The sequence below is a fragment of the Artibeus jamaicensis genome, unplaced genomic scaffold (assembly GCF_021234435.1).
Source record: "Artibeus jamaicensis isolate MK-2021 breed Jamaican fruit bat unplaced genomic scaffold, CSHL_Jam_final contig_473, whole genome shotgun sequence".
Taxonomy (NCBI): domain Eukaryota; kingdom Metazoa; phylum Chordata; class Mammalia; order Chiroptera; family Phyllostomidae; genus Artibeus; species Artibeus jamaicensis.
In genome coordinates, this window is record NW_026521851.1 from 4,314,647 (window position 1) to 4,337,250 (window position 22,604).

The window sequence follows — 22,604 nt, forward strand, 5'->3', positions numbered from 1 at the left end:
ACACAAATGGAATCTTAAGGGGTAGCACCTGCAGTGTATAAAGAATGAATTTTCTCCTCCTGTGCATTTTCTCTCACCACCAAGCCAAGCCTTTGCTGTATCCTTCTGAGCACGTGACGCTAGCACGTCAGTGTCTGTGACGCAGGCACTGAGTGCAGGCCTGCCTTCGGCCCGCATCTGCCTGGCGACCGAGGGCGGGAGAGGCAGGAGCGCAGCCCCAGGGAAGGCAAGTTCTTGGCTGCATCGTGGCCCTCCCTTCTGTAAAGATGGACTCACTTTTGTTCACTTTCTTATAATGAATCCCTGACATTTCCAAAAGTGAGGAACTCTGGATCCTTTCTGTTAAGTGAGGTTTTTGGAGAGGCTTGGATTTGATACAGAGCAGCTTTTGAAATGTGACATTGCTGAGACCTTCATGTTTTATATCACTCTCCATGAGCTAATAACTGTTAAGGATATGCTAAAGAAAAAATATTTTAAACTACGTAATATCACTATTTTGCAAAGTATTTCTTACTGTTGGCTGAGAATATGTAACACTTGAGTGCAGTTCATTAAGCAAGCAATACGAGAGGAGCTGAAGAGACCAAATGATAGGGCAGCTGTGGGCACACGGCCCTGTGAGCTGCACATGAAGGTGCCACATGCACGCACAGCTCTGCCCTGTACTGTGGCCACGCAACATTTGTGAGGAAAAGAAGTGAGGGTCATAAGACTCGCTTTGCATGCAAATACCATGTCTAGTCATCTCCAAATCTCAGTTTGAGATTGGTTTTGGAACTTCAGGGGAGCTGCCCCACAGGAAAATATCTCTGCTAATGAAGCTTAAAATCCACCATCTGCAACCTATGATTTGTGGTAAATCTTGCCATGTTCTTCCTATGATTTTTAAAATACAAATAACCCTGACAATGGGGCATATCAGATTCCAGGCCTCACAGGGTGAAGACATTTGTGGACATTTCCTTCATTGAGTAGCAGAGTGGAAGGCTGTATTTTCTTCATGAACAAAAGATAAGGAGACATCCACAGTCTCATCTTCTTGCCAGTGCTGGGCAAGGTGCATTCCCACTGCGTGGTCCCCTCTGACACCCGTTCCTACAACACAAAGCCTGGCACGTGGCCACAAACTCAGGGAGCACTGTCCTTAGACACATCCTGCAGACACATGAAGGGTCATGTCCCCTCTCATTTACTAGCTTAGCTTTGGTGGCAAAGTAGAAAGCGTAGGCCTTTAAACACACAGGCCAGCACCTCTACCATCACATCCCCTTCAAAACCGTGAGAGAGTTTACCATATCCTTTCAACAGAGGTGAGTTATGTCACTGCGTCCAGTGGGAGTCCTGGGCATCACTCTCCTTCCTCTGCACTGGAGCCGATACAAAGAGCTCTGGGTTTCGAGCTGGTCTCCCCACCCATCCTCATCCTTTGCTAAAATCAAATCAGAAAGGCACAGGGTAGGGGGCTGTGGCTAATGAGTTCAGTGTGCAGACAGGCTACAGGCAAGCCCCGCTTGCTCTCCACCGAAGCAGAAGAGCAGGGCAGCCTCCACTTGAGCACAGCTGCTGGATCTCCCTAAACTGCTTCAAGTCATAGTCCCATCTGTCTGAATTTAACTCTGCAGACACAGCTGTGGACAGCAGCAGACAGACTGGGATCTTGCCACTCTGTGACTTGTCAGACTTGCCAAACAAATCAGTTTTCCTTTCAACACCAGAGACCAGAATATTTCTAGCCTCAGGAGCAGTAGGCGTTGGGGTGACGGGAGGGGCATTGTGCCCTCTTGTCAGTGATGACAGCTTCATGGTTTTACTGAGAAAACCCATGCCTGGTGCTTTTACAAAAATCAAGTGATTTTTTTCAGATATTTCTAAGGTTGATGACACAGGAAAGAGAAGCCACATTATGAAGTAGAAGCTGAGTAAAACCCAGGAGTACAGAGTGAGATGTCAGACCATGAGGACAAATCGACTTTTGTCCCTGGATTCATCTCATTGCAGGCTCACACGTCCTCACTGTGTTTCTCTGTGCTCTGTTCATAATGTGCCACAGTAAGGAAGTCACTCTTGCTGCGTCAAGTCTGTGCATTGCCATTCAGTGTTCTTTCCTGGGAAATATTCAAATCAGGTGACCCTTGGGCTGTGTTGTGCCACTTAGCCCAGGGGGAGGGCCCACCTGCTGCTCTGTACTGCTGCAAGTCTTGTCTTTATTTGTATCGGAACTGCCTCTCGTTTTTAGGGGAGTTGGTTTTGCCATTGGGTTTCTAAGGGAAACCAGCAGATGGTGACTCTGAACTCCACAGTAAGTTTCCCACACAACCACGTAGCCCACAGGACACCTGCCAGTTTGTCTTCAACAACTATGACTAAGCTGGAGCTAAATGCCATCTCTTCATCCTCACTGGGACTGAGGAGGCAACAAGATAGCACTATTATATTTCAAAATAGTCTTCTGCCCTGGCCAGTATGGCTCAGTTAGTTGGGCTGTTGTCCTGTAAACTGAAAGGTCACAGGTTTGAGTCCCTGTTAGGACACATGCCAGGTTGTGGGTTCAGTCCTTGGTCAGGGCACGTATGAGAGGCCCAAACAACTGATCAATATTTCTCTCTCACATTGATGTTTATCACCCTCTCTTTCTCTCTCCCTCCCTCTCTCTATCTAAAATCAATAATCATGTCCTTAACTGAGGATTAAAAAAAATCTTCCCCCAGCTTTCACGTTGATCTTTTTCTCTCTGTATTTTGGCTCACTATTTCCTTTTAGTTTCTCTCTGGCTGTGTCCTGCACAAGCTTTTCTCTCTCTAAAATGTTCTCTTTTTATCATATTCTTGTATTAATATTTTGATTGTGTAATCTCTTTGAGGATTATTAACTCATTTCCAGCTCTTATCCTCCACTATTCTGAAATCAGTTCTGCTCATTTACTGAACTCTTAACATTATTTGCCTTCTAGACCTAAAATAATCCATAATTCTGAGAGTAATAATTATTGTGTGTTGAAGCTGCTGTGTTCCCAGATAAACTGGGCTACACACTTCACATTTGGCATCTCATTTAATTCCTGCAAATGAGAGGCTGGAGTGACATTGGCTGAAGACCCTTGACAGGGTGCATACAATCGTTGCCTAACAGAGCCGCTCGGGACACAGTCTATGACTCCCGTGGGCACAAGCACATGGCTTGCTCCATTATGAGCCATAACACATGAACTCCAGGTGAAGCCTGACAAATATTTTCACAATTTCTCTCAAGATCATTCCCTGACCCATATCCACTGATGGAGACACATTCTTTCTACTGCAAACCTATCAGTAATCATATCCTGCCTGTCCCGAGGAGCTCATAAGTTTACTTAGCATAGGTGGACACAGTGGAGGGTTGAGAGAAAGGAAAGGAGAGGAGAGAAGGAGACAACGGAAACAGCCCACAGAGAAAAAACGAGAAGAACTGGCTTCTCTACCTTTCTAAAGCCTTTGCTCTAGCTGAGCTCCCCAGGAATCTGGGGCCATGATGGGAGGTATGATGAGGCAACAGAGCCTTAAAGTGGGGTGACAAGGAGCAGCCAACTCCTCTGCGTCCCCCACCTCCCCGTGAACCTGGAAGGTGGTCCTCCGTTCTGTGGGGAAAACTACAAATGTGTTTTTTTAAAGAAATGATTTTTTTCTCTCTGTGATTTATTTCTCTTTTGATTTTTTAAAAAAAGATTTTACTTCTTTATTTTTAGAGAGGGGAAGAGGGTGAGGGAAAGAGAAGGAAGCATTAATATGTGGTCGCCTCTCACGCGCCCCCTGCTGGGGACCTGGCCCACAACCCAGGCATGCGCCCTGACTGGGAATTGAAGTGGCGACTCTTTGTTTCTCAGGCTGGTGCTCAATCTCCTAAACTGAACCCCTCCCTTACTTCATACCCATGAGTACAGTCATCTCTGAGCAACACTGTTTTGAACATTGAGAATACTGGGGCCATGTAGCTCATCATTGTCAGTGCAGGAACAAATGAACCAGGCACTTTAAAAGTGCTTCCTGAAGTGTAAGTACTCTCTGAGGAATGTCATAATTTGCACCATCATTTTTTGTTATTATTAACTGTGCTGACTACCAAGTACTTGATTTTCCTCATTGGTTGAGCTTAAAGAGCTTTGATTTTACAGTTTCTTTCCAGCATCTTAATAATTGGTATTTCTGTATCATATTTAAAAGGGAAAAAAAGAAAAGAAAAAAAGGACCTCTCCTGTGCTTGATTCTGTATTTCGGCAACTTTTGATTCTGTTGGCCACCAGAGCCCAGCCTGCTCCAACATCGCAGGCACAGCCTGGCATAAAATGCCCAGCTCCCAACCGCACGTCCTGAGAGAGGTTCAGAGACGTCATCATGAGCCCTCAGCTATCTCCAATTCAGTGGCAGCTTTTTCCCAGCTTTGAGCAAACATGTAATCAGCCACGGGGATGAAATCTAAGAATTTCTGCTCCTCCCGTATCCTGAGTGCTTGCCTGAAATTGCTGTGCCCTCGTTCACTTAAAAACTCCTGTGCACAGTAATGAGCAGCGTGGGATGGAGTGGCCCGCAGCACACGCCCATCCGCGGGCACCCAGGACTCCCGGCTGCTGAGTACACAGGGAGCAGGTGGGCCTGCTCAGCCAGAGGGCAGCCCTGACTGCAGGGACGAGGCTGAGGGCAGGGATGGAACCACAGGCCAGCATCAGGCCGAGGATGATGGCTCAAGCCACATGGCCAGGCTTCCTCTGGGAAGCAGACCTTTTCCTGTGCTAACCTTTAGAAATGCATGTAGTGTAGAAAATGAATGCATCCATACCTCTGTGCTCTTTCCCCCTCTAAAGCAGAGATGAATTAACTTTCTTCTTCCTCTCATTGTTCAGGATAGGCAGTGTAAGCAAGGAGAGTGAAACAGTGAGAAAAGAATGAGAAATACAAGGCACGTAGCAAACTAGATGTACTGCTATCATTTTTCAAGACAGAAAGACAGTGCATAATTCACAGGTGTCCCAAAAAGCAGTTTGTATTCTGCTTTGAGAATAGCACCTGCCGTCCCTCCACAGGCCACTCCCAGGTCAGAGAAGTTTGCACGTGGCTGTGGCTTCCCAGGAGGTGCTGAGTGGAGGTTCCCATCAATCCAGTCCTCTCTTCAGTGTTGGCTGATTGTGTCTGGCAAAGCATGAGGATTCGACAAAGACATTCTTCGGCAAGCGTTAGCTGTTACCACTATGTAAATATAAGAAACAAAAGTCTCATCTGGGTAGAAGATCATGTGACTTTTTAATCTTTAAAAAATTACTTCTTTTTTATTTCTTTAGAGAAAGAATAGTCGCTCCAACTCCTTAATACATCATTGTAGTTATTCTTTTGGCCTTTGATTAGTGTATTTTAGCTTATAGTTTTGTTGCAAGAATTATGTTTATAGGTTGGCACAACCTAAAATTCACCTTGTTTAAAATCGATCTACTATTTAGATATCATCATTTTGGCAATGACCAACTTCTAAACTCATGCTCCTCAATTGTGGGCATTCTGCCCATAAATAGGAATGCTGGAAGGACAAGGAGGGCTCCTTCCAGGAGAGGAGAAGCTTGGAGAAGTGAATGGAAAATGTTGCCTCTGTTTAGCATGAATGAGCCTGGGATTTAGATAACATTCTTCAGGCCAGATAAATAGTTTTTCTTTGGCTCAATAGTCACGTATTGCCTTCAGATATTTAAGTGAAATGTTTTCTGGCTGTTCTCAATTGTCTCTGATCTCTATATGCTCTGTTGTATTTTAACTCTTCAGCTTCACCAAATAAAAAGTCTAATGCACAACTTTGGTGCATGTTCAGGGAGGCGCATGTGCTGTAAGGCGTTTGAGATGCACGTGCGTGCAGCTGAGTTTGTTTGTGCATCCATTTGGCTTGCACACATACGTCCACAGACAGTGGAATAGGCCCAATAGTGAAAGAAGCTGTTGTTGGGAGGCTGGGTCCTGAGTGATTGTCCTGTTGCAATTTGTCCTTTTCTTCCCTCCGTTTGCAAGTATGCTGCGATGACTATGCATTACCTTGATTAAAAAGGAAGGTGTTGCCCTGGCTGGTGTAGCTCAGTGGGTTGAGCGCGGGCCTGTGAACTAGACAATCGAGGTTCGATTCCCAGTCAGGGCACATACCGGGGTTGCTGGCTGGTTCCCTGCAGGCCAGTTCCCAGCAGGGGATGCATGAAAGGCAACCATACATTGATGTTTCTCTCCCTCTCTCTTTCCCTTCCCCTCTAAAGATAAATAAATAAAATTTTTTAAAAAAAAAGGAAGGTGTTTTTAAAGAAACACATTCCAGACTTCATTTGAATTCTTGGTCAGTAATCACTCACGTCTTTCCGTCTTGAGATACTGGTTGTTTCAGCCCAAATCTGAACAGCCCCGAAGTGCAGTTGCAGCCAGGCTTCTCGGAAGTGTCTGCGCGTGGGGCTTCCACAAACAACCTCAGAGAGCCACTCACACACATGCGTACAAGTCACACTGAAGTCAGCAGCAGGAAGGGGTGGCAGTTCTCTTCCGTCTGCCCTGTGTGGCCCTCAGGCAAGGCGAATCAGTACAGCCCCTGTGTCCCCCAACAGAAAGCTAAATTATTTTAGGAGCAGGATTAATCTGCATCGGAGAAGGTGGGAATTCATGGGGCTGTTTGAACAAAGGGACACAAATGGAGTTTGCCCTGGAATCCTGCTATCAGTCAGGACAACCTCCTGGCACCGTAATTGCAGGCTCTGTGAACTGTCTTCACTCTTACACGGGTGATCTTTTCTAGGTGTACTGACATATCAAATCTGAAGACACATAGAAGAAAGTCTCTCATTTGTCACCTGGAATGTGCCTAGTGATCATCTTTGCTTTGTCTATAGGGCTAATGGATTGATCAGGTGTGATAGCACTGCCCCCCTTTCTAAAATGATGAAGGGGTCATGAAGAAAGAATCAGGGTGAGCCGGTTTTCTTGTTAACCTGTAACTTTACAGAGACTCTGAATAAGCCTCCAGACAATTGTCCAAAAGCCTTGCATTCTGTAGATATATACTGATTGTAAAAAAATAATCAGCTCTTCTGTAAAACCCATCATAAATGACTGCGTTCATGTAGCAGTGAACAAGCAGTTACTGAAAAGGGTCATTTACAGTTTTGCCCTTTCCTATTACTAGCGTTTTGACAAGGTCCGCATCAAGCATCACATATTAACCTTAGTAACTAAGGAACTTCCTGAGCCGTTGCTTTCCTCACCCCATCAAGGCTTGTAGTAGGGGGGTCTGTGTTTCTTTCTTTCTCCAAATCTCTTGAAAAGATCAGCTTTTCAACCCAGAGTATCTCAGCCCTGACACTGTGTCCTCCCGGTCCCCATTCTCTCCTTCTGCCTCTCTGTCCCTTCCTAGAGGTAAGTCTTCTCCCCACTTACTGTTGGTGATGTTGCTTTTCCTTTTTTGCTTCATCAGGCTTCTTTTTGTTCTTTGAACTCAGTTGACGACCTGAGAAGAAAAGGCAGCCTTTCACTTCTCTCCCAGGGTTCAGAGAAGATCAGCTGAGGAGGAGCAGATGGCTGTGGCCACTGCAGGTGTTGCTCTTTTGACACCACTGCAGGTTCCTCCTTGGCCTTGAGTTCAGCACACACTCAGAAGGCCCCCACGTCCCCAAGGACATGGCCATTGCTGTTGTGTTAATCAGCTGGTGACACAGGTTCGGGGACTCAGGCTGACCTGGGTGCTTCAGCTTCTAGAAAGTGAGGACCATTCTTCCAAGTGCCCTGTCAAAATCCCCGGGGCTGTGGTCCATGCCAGATGCAAGGTCATCTTCACCAAGTAGGCATCTGCTCAGGACCCTCAGACTGTGAAAGGGATGCTGGAGGTGGTAGGTTCTGCTGTCCTGCTGAGTATAGAAGGAAAGGTCACAGGTACACAGGGGCCGAGGCACTGCCTGGCTTCCATCAGCCCTCCAGAGAAAGACCAGGCCCGTGGGGAGTGTGGCCTCCTGCTGTGAGGTCAGAGAAAAGCCTCCGTGGGGGACGTGTCATGCATGTCATATGATTCTCAAGGGGAATGAGTTGCAGGACTGGGAAGGGAGGCATTTCCAACTCATGTGCTAGAGTCTCAGGATTTAAACCCTTGCCACTTATTTCAAAGATTAATTCCCTGGAATTCACTGGAAGTTTCATTTCCCAATAACTTTCATTGAGGGACCAGTGATAAATGTTAAACTTCAGAGTAATTACAGTTATCATTTGTGCATCCTTGGCCAAGTCCAAAGGCACCTTGATCATCTGTTAGTGAGAGCTAACAAGTGGGGTTGTGATTAAACACTGCCACCTGCTTATTGATGCTTTGAGGTAAAGGGAAACAATAGTTGTCCTGTTTTGACCATTCATACCTTGTAATATGCCCTGCAGCATTTGTGAAAAACACCATCTGTAAAGGTAAGGTTCACTGCCAAGTGCCTGTGCCTGTGTGTTTTACCAAAAAGTCCTTAGAATTACTATAAGTTTCAACATATGTGTGTGAGTTCATGCCTCCCTCCTCTTAAAGCAAGACACAGGTTATTAATTTGCACCTGCCTGTCATTTCACTTTGGTGGACAAAGCCCTACTGGTGCGAAGTCTGAATAACACTCCAGAGTGTTGCCGAGAGCCCTGTGTCTGTGAACAGTGAGCCAATTGACATGCCTGATGCTTTGCCTTTGTGTTTCTCCGATAGTCTGAGATTAGCTTTGTTTTAGCGCTTATGATACAGCAGCTCAATTGGCACCAGATAGCATGCTGACCACAAGGCCTATTATCTCCCATTGAGGCTGTCCAAGACCGCCGGGAAAATTATCTTCCTTCAGAGCCACTTTGACCTTGTCACCCCTGCAATGACAGCTCCCCACTGTTTCCTGAAGCCCCTCCCATCAGCCCGGGCACCCTCATGCTAAATGCTGCCCTTTCCTAACAGCTTCTCTCTTGTCTTCCCAGTCTCCTGTCTTCTCCTTTGCTCAAGCCAAATAAGACTGTTCTCAGACTCCTGACACAATGGGACATTCTTGATGCCCTGCGTCCACCAGCACAGTTTACAAATAGAATGAGAACACATACAGCAGAGTCTCTGTCTGGCAGGGGCTACTTCCGCTGGCTTCTGAAACTTCAGGAGTCAGGAGAGGAGACACCTCGCTGAGACCTCCGTGTTGACGCAGGCTCCACACTCTTTGTGTTGCTATCAAGCCATCTAATGCCAAAGCTCCTCCAGGGCAGGTTTCTAGGGGAAGAAGCACGTATTCCATATTCTTTTATGCACATTTTAATGATGTTTTAAACACCATTTAAAGCCAAAATAAAAGAAACAGAATGTATAGCAGCAGAAAGTGTTTCAAGGACTAGAATGAAAAGCTATTTAGTGACCACTGGACAGATTTTGCAAGTAAGCAGCATGGGGCAGAGTTCAGGGCACACATCAGTTTTTACTTCTTTGTTTATTTAGTTTCTTTTTAAGTTACAGTTGATATTGAGCAGTATTTTATATTAATTTTAGCCGTGCAGCACAGTGGTCAGACAATTACACAGTTTACAAAGTTCTGCCCCTGAGAAGCCTAGCAGCCCCGCACCACACGGCATTGTTACCACATTATGGTCGTTGTCCGGGCGCTGAGCGTTACATCCTCACGACTGTTCCATAGCTGCCAAGTTTACTTCTCAGTCCCTTCACTTTTTCTGCACAGATCAGTTTTTCAGCCACATCCATTTAGGCATTCATTCATCTGTTTGACAGCAACATCAAGAGTGTCAGCTGTGGCCTCTACCCTCCAAGGTGGAATGTACAAAATAAAAAGGCGTGGACTCTACCCTTCAAGACTAACAAAATGAGTTACTGGTTCTGGGAGAAAGGACCCTCGACGCAGCGTGGACAGACACGGTGGTGGGGTGCCGTGGAAGCCCTTTCACAGGAGAGAGTCCACATCATTTATACTATTTGAGATTCGTTATTTCTACTAAAAAGACTTGGACACATTTTATTTAACAAACTAATCGCTTTGCAGTTGTGTTTGGGCACTGTTTCTTGGTCTGTGTCCTAGAGTTTCAGATATCGACAGGGTATAGATGCACCTAGGCTTTGTGTCTGAGCTTGAACCACGGCTAGTCACTCAGCAGCACAGATTTGGGGCTCAACACCAGGGCTGAAGCTTGATTTCATCTCAGTCAGGCATGGCAGGGGAGGATTCTGCCCCGTGAAGTCTGCAACTATAATCTAGTATCTAGTGGAAGCCGTTGCCTCTCGTAGAGGAAAGGTGAGGGGGGTGTGCCCCCAGCAGTGGGGTGGGATGTGCTGTGCGATAGTGTTAGTGGTTGCTGAGCAGCAGGGCCTGAGTCCCAGCTGATGGTGAAACTTGGGCCGATTCTCTTAACTGCTGTTTTTGTTTGACTCTCCCCTACAAAATGAAGTATGTTCAGGCAAGCATGCATGTGCTTACTTATAAGCTGCAGGGCTTTCCAGAAACTATATAGACTATGTTGTAAAACATTCCACAGATGGAAAAATACATTAATTCAGCAATTTGTAGAGAAGAGTCAGCATATCTGAGAGGTATACTCAACATGACTTGATCAATGACAGAGTTAGAGGATGATAAGAAAGACACCCCTACCTGCTGCCTAGGGTAAACTCACAGTGAGAGACAAGTTCCAGGGGATCCCAGGGTTTCTGCATAGTTAAGTACATTTGTATTATTTTTTAAATCCTCACCTGGGGACATTTTTTTCACTGCTTTTAGAGAGAGAAAAAAGGGAGAGAGACATTGATGCAAGAGAGTGTTGATTGGGTACACACCTCAACCAGGGATCAAACCTCTAACCTTTCAGTTATGGGACAATGCTTCAAGCAACTGAGCCACAGTGGCCATGGCAGTAGAGGTCTTTAGGGTTGCTTAATTTCAATGATTTCACTTAACATGAATTTGTGTGAATATGTATGGAAGGCTGACGTAGTTGGCAACAAATCACATTTGTCTACAACTGCAAAAAATGTTTGCAATCAATATGATCACCATGAGGAAAGCATCAATGCATTGTGTGAATGAAAACAATGACATGGCCTCCCCAGTTGGGTCTGCCCGTGCTGACACTGTGTCATGCACACTGAGACACTTCCAGTTTCATAGCTGGGACACACATGTCATGGAGCTTTATGCCCACAGCCGGGCAGGGAAGTGGCAGCCAGGGGCTACTCTCCGGGATATCTTTAACCTGGCCTCCCTCCATCACTTCCTGTAGAGTCTTCTGCAAAAGCTAGTCCATGAAATTCCCTTTAAAAATCTGTATTGTAAAAGGATGCCCACTCTATTCTCCTGTTCAGAGATTCAGAATACAAATCAATATATTAATGGTTGTAAGAAGTAAAACCTATACTTAAAAGGCAGGAAAAAATAATTTAGACAAAATAAAACCTCTTTCCATGAACTAACTTTGGCAAATAATTATCGTTCTAGGCTGATCTAGCAAATACCTTATGTCCTAGTCCCCAGACTTTATCTAAATAGAGAGGAAGACATTGGAAAATACCAACTGTCTGAAGTACCAGCCCTGGTCACAACTATAGCTGTAGACAACCCTCCTATTGCCAAAGCCCTTTCCTTCCACTTATCCTGTGCCACAGTGCTCCTGCAAAGGTTACTGTTAGCTTTTTAAAAAAACTGATGAAACAGCCCTGGCTGGTATGGCTGAATGTATGTAGTGCCAGCCTGTGAACCAGAGGGTCCCCGATTTGATTCCCAGTCAGGGCAGATGCCTGGGTTGCGGGCCAGGCCCTAATGGGGGGTGCTGAAGAAGCAACCACACATTGATGTTTCTCTCCCTTGCTTTCTCCCTTCTTTCACTTTCTCTAAAAATAAATAAATAAAACCTTTTAAAATAAGATTTTATTTATTTATTTTTAGACAGAGAGGAAGGGAGGAGGAAAGACAGAGAGAAACATTCATGTGTGGTTACCTCTCCCACAACCCCTACTGGGGATCTCACCCTCAACCCAAGCATGTGCCCTGACTGGGAATTGAACAGGTGACCCTCTGGTTCGCAGTTCAGCACTCAATCCACTGAGCCACCAGCCAGGGCACTCTCTCTCAGTATCATAAAATTCACATGTGTTTTCTAGGTCTTGCTCATGGGAGACAAAGTTTGATTTTTAAGAAGGACCCTTTAAAATGTGTTTGATGTACCGCTTCTCGGCAGTCCCAGCCTGCTCTGCTTTATAGGCTTCTTTTCCTTTTAGTCACACATGAGAGAACTAGTCCTGAGCCACATCAGAGCTGGACAAATTTAATGTGCCTTTCAGGAAACAAGTTTCCTTCCCTCTCTCGTCACCCACCCCCTCTCCAGGAGGGATGCACCTGTTTTCCTTTGATCTGTGCTAATGCCAGGTGTGCCCGCTGGCAGCTTTGGCAGTATGGATGCCAATGAAATTGCCTTTAGTATTGATTCAGTATCCCAGGGATGAGGTACACTGATCAGCAGCTGAGCTGGTGAGAAGGGTGGTGCACAGAGGGTACGGCGACCAGGTGTCATGACGCCCTGGGTTCCAGCACAGCAGGGGAAGCAGAGGGGGCCTCGCTTCACCTTTGGGATGGAACAGGATCTCAGCTCCTCTTGAGTCTTCAGAATATTGTGCTATTTGCTCCTCTTTACTCTGGCAAATGATCTACTGATATCTTCTCTATATTTTAGCATTTTATTGTGCTATCCATAGGTAGAAACAAAGCAAATTTTGCCAGATCAAAGACAGTTGAGAGGGATTAATGAATACAATTTTGAAATGGCAGTGCTGCTTCCTGTGTACCCCTCTGCCCTGGGCTGGAGTCAGATGGCCTGTTCTCATGACTCACCCAGTGAAGGGGACCGTGTCCCTTTGACCCAGGCAGTCAGACTCTCTTCACTTTGTTCTGTGAATTGTTTTCATTTTTAATCAAGGATCTTTTTAATTTGGAAAATGTAGTTATCTAAAATGTTCTAACAGTCCTTCTACCTTTTTCTCTAAGTTTATAAACTATGCATAAATTTATATCTTCATGCAACTAGTACTCATTTTGTAAGTTATTGTAATTAAAACCAAGAATATAGTTTCTTAAAGCTTGAAAAAAAACTAGTTTGAAAAGTGGAAGTGAGGGTGAGGTTACAGACCAAACTGTAAAGAAAATGCAGAACATGCCCTACAGGGTATGTCTAGCTGATCTATAGGCAGTCGAATCTATAGGCAGTGGAACAAAATGCTGTTATTTGAATAATGGGTAGGTAAATTCACTTTGGGGCCTGTATTTGAACTTGAGGCATGGGTCATCTGACCCTAAGGCTGCACCTCCTGTGGGATTTAACGCACGTTTGAACTGCACTCTTCCCTGCTGCTGCTCCAGATGAGGACTGTGCAGTGACAACACTCAGCAGCATCAGTGCGGCAGTTTGTCAGGACGCTGCTGTTCATTGGACATCAGTGCATTTAATCTGGTTGCTCCCTTTGTGGTTTTTTTCTTTTTTTTTGCTAAAACTTTGTTATTCAGCAAAACAAAGAAACACACACACACACACACAAAAAAAAAAAAACAGGCTTCCACAGCGAAAGAAACTATCAATAAAACGAAAAGGGAACCCATTATATGGTAGAACATACTCAGTTATGATACATCTTAAAAGGAGTTAATTTCCAAAATATATAAAGAACTTGTACAACTCAACACCAGAAAGACAAACAATCCATTTAAAAATGGGCAAATGACTTGAACAGACACTTCTCCAAAGGAGACATACAGAGGGCCAATAGATACGAAAAAAATGCTCAATCACTAATCATCAGAGATGCAAAGTAAAGTCATAATGAAATATCGCCTCACACCTGTCAGAATGACTACCATCCATAAATCAACAAACAAGTGCTGGCAAGGATGTGGAGAAAGGGGGGCCCTAGTGCACTGTTGGTGGGGACACAGATTGGTGTATCCACTGTGGAAAACAGTATGGAATTTCCTCAGAAAACTAAAAATGGAGCTGCCTTTTGATGCAGCAGCGATTCCACTTCTGGGAATGCACAGTAAGAATCCTATAACACAAACTCAAAAGAATGCAGGCACCTCTGTGTGCACTGCAGCATTATTTACAATAGCCAAGATCTGGAAACAGCCCAAGTGCCCATCAGGAGATGAGATCATGTCATATGATCTCACACATGGAATCTAATAAACACAATAAACTGATGTAAAAAAATGGAAACAGAGGCATGGACACACGGAACAGACTGACAGCTGTCGGGGGGGGGGAACCAGATGAAAGAAGGCAAGGGCTTAAGCAAAAGAGCATATACATGCATGACCATAATCACAGGCAACATTGTGGAGGTAGCCAAAGGTACAGGGCAGGAGGGGGTATTTGTGCCTCTTCCTGGCATATTACAGATGCCAAATGGGGGCATCTGTAATAATATCAACAATAAAAATAAAACACAGATAATTAAAATGAGGCTTTTAAGCTAAAGGGAGGAAAACCAGGCTTCCATGTCAGCTCGGGCCCCTCGGACCCCCTCCCTCTGTCACAGGTACATCTCCACGCTCTTGCTGCCTCAGCCCAGCGATTCACGGGCGGGAGTGTGTGTGTTGCATTCAGAAAGGAGCTCTTCCTAATGCAGGTGGGCGGTGGCACGCCGGCTGCTCTGCTCTGCCTCTCTAATCCGAGGAACCTGTTCTCCTGAGGAGCTTCATTAATAACTTCTAGGCATTCCCCCACTAATCCCCGCCAACTTCTAGACTGAATGGCAGTGTTGAAGGCAAGGTAGGGCAAGAGAGGATTCAGTCTCAGCCCTTCCATCCCAAGCTCAGGACTCTCTCGCCATGCCTGCCTGCCCTCTGGTCCAGGAGGCACAGAGTGGAGTGGGGCATAATCTTGTGGTTGATAGCAGGGCATGAGTCCACCTGGGTTCAAAGCCTGGCCACCTTACTAGCTGTGTAACATCAGAAAATACAAGCAGCTTCTTTGTGCTTCAATTTCTTTATGTATAAACTGGGGGAATGGTACCTGCCTGACTAAACACATTGAGGCCAGATGAACTGACCTGGACACAGATGGTGCCACCTGAGAGTTTGCCATGCTTATCACCCTCTCTAGAAGGCAGGAATGCCCATCGCTGACTGCTCTGTGGAGACAGTGAGACCACACTCTGAAGGCCCCTGGGCTGTCCTGGGGCCATGGGCCCCACAGAATGGTTGCAAAGTCTGTGTCTGGCCCTGAAGACATACTTAATTCCGGGCTAGCTCTTCCTGCCAAGTCTCTTGCCCTGAGTCTATTATAAAACTGTCATTTAATCTTGTTGTTCCCTTCCTAAAAAAGGTTTCTCCGTGAGCTTGATTGGAGGGACATTCCCTAGTTGTCTCTGCCCAACTACTGCCTAAACCTTCAATACTGAACTCAGCCCTTCTGAGATGGTCATGGGCCAGAGCTCCCCTTTGGTCCCCGGGCCTCCTGCAACCTCCCCAAGGACCCCCGTCCCTCGGTTCATGGCTTCGGTTCCCTCTTCCTCAGTGTCCCCTAGCTGTGCTCAGCTCACGCCTCCCCTGAACACTAGAGCACACACATGCAGAGCCCACCCTGTCCCCACAAAGCCCCCCACATGGTGACCTCCTCTCACACATTCTCACAGATCTCTGAACTCAGACCTTTAAGTGCCGATGAGAGTTCCCTCTCCTGACTCAGGAGGCAGTGACTCTCAAAAACTGAGCCCCTGCGTTTCTGTGCCTTCTTCCCTGTTCAACAGACACCGAGTGGTCCTGGGGCTTCAGAGATACAATTTTCTTTTTCTAAGCCTTTTCCTGCCTGTATAAAATGGAGCTTAATGAAACTTGCCTCACGTAGAGGTTTTCAGAATTAAATGAGCTAATGGTCAGCATGGTGTTCGACACACTATGTCAGTCTGCCAGGGGGCCTCGACCAAGCACCATAGACTTGGTGGCTGAAACAACGGACTTTGTTTTCCTCCTAGTTCTGGAGGACAGAAGTTCAAGATCAAAGTGCCCGCAGTACTGGTTTCTCTTTCTTGTTTGCGGGTGGCGATCTTCTTGCTGTGTCCTCACACGGCCTCTATGCATGTGAGGTGCCTGGTATCTCCTCCTCTTCTCATGAGAGCACCAATCCTACCAGGTTAGGGCTGCACCCTTAGCACCTCATTTAACCTTCAGTGTCTCCTCAGGGGCCCCCTTCCCACGCAGTCAAACTGGGGCTTAGGGAGGCCGCAGGGCAGCCGACAGCACCCAGCATGGGTGTGCGGCCCTGCTGTGCACCACTCCCTTCCCACCACCCTCCCAGTGCTGGCAGCACCTCACTCCCCAGGCTTTATGTCAGATTCTCCTGTCCTCTCGTCCCTCAGCTCTGCCTCAGATGCAGCCCCACTTGAGGCCTTTGGTGTTCCCGAGAGCATGTCCTGTCCCAGGGGTGTCTGCTGCCTGTGTCAGTCCTCCTGCTGTCCCTGTGGGAGCCCTGTCCCCTCACAGAGTGTCACCCTGATAAATGAGGCTGGAGCGCACACACCGCTCAGTTACAGGTAACTAGCAGGGTCTCCTTGAAGAGGTCCCGGGTCATCACACCCAGAGGAAACGCTTTGCCTAGTTTGAAGAGTTCAATATTTCCAGAGACCGAGGTATCATCTTTGGACCTGTCACTCTTCAGAGGGAGAAGAGCAGCAAAAGGACGCATCTGAAGTTCCCTCCCTGCTCGCCCTGCATGCGGCTCAGATTTCTATTATTTCCTGGCAGTGCTGAGAAACATAGTTAAAATGTTGGGCTGCGTACACCTTTAAACAACCAGGGAAAGTTAATCAAAAAGTTAAAAATACATAAAAGCCCACAGGAAAGATAAATGTAAAGATTAGGTAAGGACATGAGACAGCCGTGGGAAGTGTTTGCTCTGCTGAAATGTTCACTGGAGAAACGTGTTTGCTGAGAACCCTCGTGAAGTGCTATTATAGTGAGCTTAGTCACACCTCAGCGCAAGTCAAAACAGCAGCATCTGTTCAATGTGCTGCTTATACTGGGTTATGGCAAGGCCTGAAGCTCACAGCAGCCCAGAGGTGCTAGAGAGTCCTGCCCTGGGTCTCCTAAAAGAACTCACTGCATGGCTGATGTGGGGTGCCTCGCTCCTCCCCCACTCCTCTCGCTGCCCTGCTCACAGCTCCGGTCGCTGACCTCACTTTCGAGACACAGCCTACCGGGGTGCTCCAAATTGGAAGGAGGACACCTGTGCCCTTGGGCAGTGAGGAGGTGGGTGAGGACACACCCTGTGTTAGCACATGGGTGAGACCTACCAGGTGTTAAGATAATTCGTTTTCAAATCCCTGTGCCCCAAAGAACCAATAGTTCTAAAGCACAGTCAATAGGAAGGTACCACATTGGTGTGCAAGACAGATAGTAAAACAAGTGGACAAAATGTGTGCCCTTGCAGTTCTCCAGAGGAAATGGTGTATTTTTAAAAATAATTTCATTAATGCTGCTCAGAAAATAACCATTAAAAATAATGGTGTCTGGATCCCTGTGTGGTTCATTACAGACTCACACAGCAGAGCATGGAGTGGGAGTTCTTCTCTTTTACTTATATTCTCTTACATCATCAGAGGACAAAGAAGAAGAGCCATAGCCTGTTGTGACTTATGTGCCTTGTTACCCCCTCAGAATGTGCCCCCAGACCCTTCAAGGTGGATGGCAAAAAGAGCTACCTGTTTTCATTTAATTGGTTAAGTGGTCTTCCCAAATCTAAACCAAAACATCCCTGCTACAGTTGTTTCTAAAATTCAAGGTGTTGAATTACTTACTTACTTACTTGGAGATGTTTCCTTCATGTAGTATAAAGTCACCCAACACTTTCAATGACACTGTGATTAAGGACTGTGGTCAGCAACATAAGGTGCAACTCCTCTTGTAGTCACAGGTTAGGTGAGAAAATGCAAACCTCTGTTGTTGGTGGTTTAACAGGAGATAATGAATGAGTGTCCTGTTTTCCCCCCCTGGAACAGAATTTAGTTTTGCAAGATGGAAAGAGTTCTGGACATGGATGGTGGTGATGTTTGCTCAATGGTGTGAATGCATCTGATGCTGCTGAAAGACCCACAAAATGGTTGAGATGGTAAATCTTATAGTTTGTGCATTTTAACACAATTTAAAATGTTTTCAAAGTTACTGGTGTTCATTCCCTCATCCCATCCACTTGCGAGAAATTTGAGGGACTCCGCCTTTTGGTCTCTTACGATGCCGGGCCATTTTTTGTCTAGACGCTGAAAACAGGAGAACAAATATGCTCAACAGGCACGCCTGGATGTGACCTGAGGGCACAGAGACATCTCCTCAGCATCAAAGCTGCTCTGGCCTGCCTCTGGGTTTCGTGCAGGTGATAGTCACAGACTGATTAAAGGTCAATGTACAGATATTTTAAGGAGAGGACTGTGGCATAATAAGCAAACCTTAGTCCACAGGATTAGAGAAACGAAAAGAATCAGGCAATCAATAGAAAAACTTTGAGCCTTGGCTGGTGTGGCTCAGTGGATTGAGCACCAGACTGTGAAGCAAATGGTCTCCAGTTCAATTCCGAGTCAGGGCACATGCCTGAGTTGCAGGCCAGGTCCCCAGTGCGGGCCATGTGAGAAGCAACCACACATTGATGTTTCTCTCCCTCTTTCTAATTCCCCTCTCTCTAAAAAAATAAATAAATTTTTTAAAAAAAATTTGAGATAAATATGGAAGTAGGGCACTTTATTCAATAGAACTTGATAAAGGGTAGAAACAAGCATAATCATGAATAAAAGAAAGCTATGCAGAAAAGAAAAATATAAACTAAATAAAATGAGATAAAATATATCGATATATTAAGGGGAAATTCAAGAAAATGTCATTTTTACAATAATTGGAAAGGCATGAATCAGTGGAAGTAATCACACATTTCTTTCCAGGCCAGTGCTAAACACAGGTTGCAGAGATGGCCCATGCTGGAAGTCACAAGTTTTATTGGCAGTGTATGTAAAGAGACAAAAAGCAGCATATGGAGAAATGCAAAAATATACTCTCTAGACAGAGTGTCTCTTGAGATGTCAAGAAAAACCTAGAGGAACAGCAGCAGCAAGAGTGGCATGCTGCAAAGTTACAAATGCAAGGCCACTCACAGAACCAAACATTAAAGCTTAGGCAACTTATTACTGAAATCGTCCCTTCCTTTTCTGGGTGCAGTAGAAGATTCCAGGGAACTAGAAGGGAGGACCTGGATCACTCTGTGATTTTCAATGGCCCGCCATTAAAGTGGGGAAGAAATGGGAGAGGGAATGACTCCTTCTGAAGGCACCCCTGCTTGTCGCCTTTCAGCTGGAGTTAGTCTCCTGGGCAGCGAGCGCGCCTCCCAGCCACCCTCTGTTCCAGGGAGGGGAGAGCTTCAGTCACTGTGTTGTATCCTTATTTTGCTCAACTCAGTGCCTGGCACATTGTGGCTACATAAAAGGTGTCTTCTTTAACTTAAAAACGAAGGACTCTGTAGAACAGTGCGCAAGTTGCTGCGTGTATCCTGTTGCGCTGCTAATTAGCCTTGTGAGCTCAACGAAGATATTTTAATTCTGTATTTTAGTTTTCTTCTTGGTAAATTGGAGAAGTTGGAGATCATAAAAGTCCCTACCTCAGAGGCTTTTGGAAGATTAAATAACAACACATAAAAGTTTAGATGAGTACTGGAAATGGCACACCTCAATAAATATTAGATACTTTTCATATTAGTTTTGCTAAGTGGGTGATAAGCCCAATAACCTTCATACCTGGGTATTAAAAATTTATTTACAGTAGGATAAATTTAACCCACTTTAAAAAATTCAATATTTTCACCAAATACTAAAATCTCAACTGTTCATAAATTTTAAGCAGTATGTTATTTTGAACTGCAAAGATTCTTGTGATATCTAAGTATTAGACGCTAGGATAATTTTTAAATGCCTTTTAAAAATCGTTATAAAATGCACCCTATAATTCTTCACATTTTCTTCAGAAAACAAGGTAGATAATTTAAGTTTTTCTCTGCATTCGAAATACCCTATAATTATAAATTATTAATTCCTTATTAAAAACATTTTATTAATCATTTGTTAAGCTCCAGGTGTTGTCCTAGACACAAGGAACAGAATGGTGAATTAAACAAAACCCCTGGTCTCATGAAGCTTATATTCCTGCTGGGAAAAGCAAACAACACACACAGACGTATACACACAGACACATGTGTGTATACAGTGGCACATGTACACATATGCACATGCACATACATATAAAATGAGATACCATGTACTTATACACATGTATGCACACATGCACAGAACTATACGCAGTGACACATACACACATACAACGGCATACATATGCACAGCATGTAATGATACATACATATGCACAGATACGGACATGGGTGTATATATATGGCACACACATACACAGAAGTGTACAAATGTACACACAAAATATAATGGCATGCCCTCGTATACATGCTTATACATGACCACACACATGGATACATGCATCTGCTGCATATAAGTACACATATGCACACACATATACATATACACACGTACATACACACATGCACCCAGGTATCTACAATGACACCCATGCATAATGTGCATACATAACATACACATGCATATATACAATGATACACCCACATATATACACAGTGCCACACACATACACACATACATACACACTCATATAGGGTTGGTAAAAGTAGGTTTACAGGTGTGAGTACATGAAACACAGAGTTTACTTATATTATTATTGATTATTGCATTATTTTTCATATAAACAACTGTGAACTTTGCCACACATATACACACATGCACACATGCATATGTATGCACACATAGACTTAACATAGTACAGACACATGCAGTGACATGTGTGCACACATGCCTATTTGGTGATACATGCTGTGACGTGTGTGCACACATGTATATTTGGTGACACACACATACACACATAAACACGTAATATTACAGAGCAGCAGCCGTCATGAGGGAAAATTGCACTAGAAGACATAGCCTGAGGAAGCCACCTTATGTGCTGTAGTCAAGGGTGAACTCAGATAGGACAAAACTACACGAAGAAATCAGCGCAATAGTGTGATGGTGTTCTCCGGGGAGAGAGCGGTTCAAGGCAGAGAGGAGGGTGGTCAGAAGGCCCTGAGGTGGGACCTGTTCGGAGTGCTCTCCGAGCGGCACAGAGGCTGTGTGGTCAGAGAGCAGTACATAGGTGAAAGATGGCGTGAGAGAAATCTGAGAAGGTATCTGAGAGCTATAACAGGGATGTGGGTTTTGCTCTCAGTAAATGAGAAGAGATCAGAGGGATTTCGTGCTGGGGAGTGACATGATCCATGTTTTACAAGTGCCATTCTGGCAGCTGTGTGTAGAGTGGATGACAGGAGGAGAAAGACATAAGAAGGAGGTGCCTTAGCTGACTGTTTTCGGGGTGACTGTGGCCTGCAGGATTCTGGGCCTGTTTGGGGTGGAGCCAAAGGGTTCTGCTGGTGAACTGAATGAACTCAGGACAGCAGGTACCCCTGCAGATTCTGTGGGATGGACTCGAGAATGTGATTTGCCGCAACAGGTAGCAGACACCTTCTTGAAAAGTTCTTCATGTTTGTTGCTTTTGTTTGTGTTATTATTTGGTTTGGTTTTAACTTATTTCTAGTGTTCTGCCAAATACATAAATCTAAGTGGTTTGTTTAACCCCAGATAAGTGTAAAAGTAACTATTTTAAGTCTGATTCCAGCAGTGGGACTCTTGGCCTCTCTGAGACTCAAATTCCTAAATTATGAAGTAAGGAAAATTGCTGCCCCTGAGAGTCTGTGTAACTCTCCTCCCAGAAGCTATAACTACAGCTTCTTTAATTGAAACAATTAAACTAGACCTTTCTTTCTGGGTCTAGTCACCAGTAAACTTTAGAACTTTTAAAGTTGATTTCTCAGTTTCATTTGAGGTCAAGAATTAGTCCAGCAACCACAGAGTTCTAAAACAGCTGCTATCTGTAACCATATTGTACTTTCCATATTTAAAAAAACATTTATTTTCAGATACATTTTAGTATATCAGTGTTTGGTGTGTCTTCTCATACGAGCATTACTAAAATATCTGGCCCACATTGTGTCTGCAGGTTGGGGAGGCCTGCAAGAGGTGGCTAGAGCACCCCTCTGGGCTCACGTGGCTCACCTGTAAAATGGAGATTACAATATTACTTCCTCACGGAACAGCCCTGAGGACCGAGGAAGTGAGTGTCTGACGAGCAGTGGGAGCCCTGCCGACACTCAGACAAGGTGAACAGGGGTTCCGTCTCACTGTTCTTCCTTCCCTCTATCAATGACTGTATCCACCTCTACTTTTAAAGAATTTGACAAATGCTTAAGATTTATAATCTCTGTGTCCCTTTCAAGGAATTCTATTTAATGGTGAGATAATACCCATGCACTAGAACTGTGATTTCAGGCAGACATTTGTGAAATGTGCCTTTTGAAACACCATGGATTTTCAAATAGAAAAGAACGCAGTTAATCTCATCCACTTATTTATTGGTTCTGTGTATTTGGGGA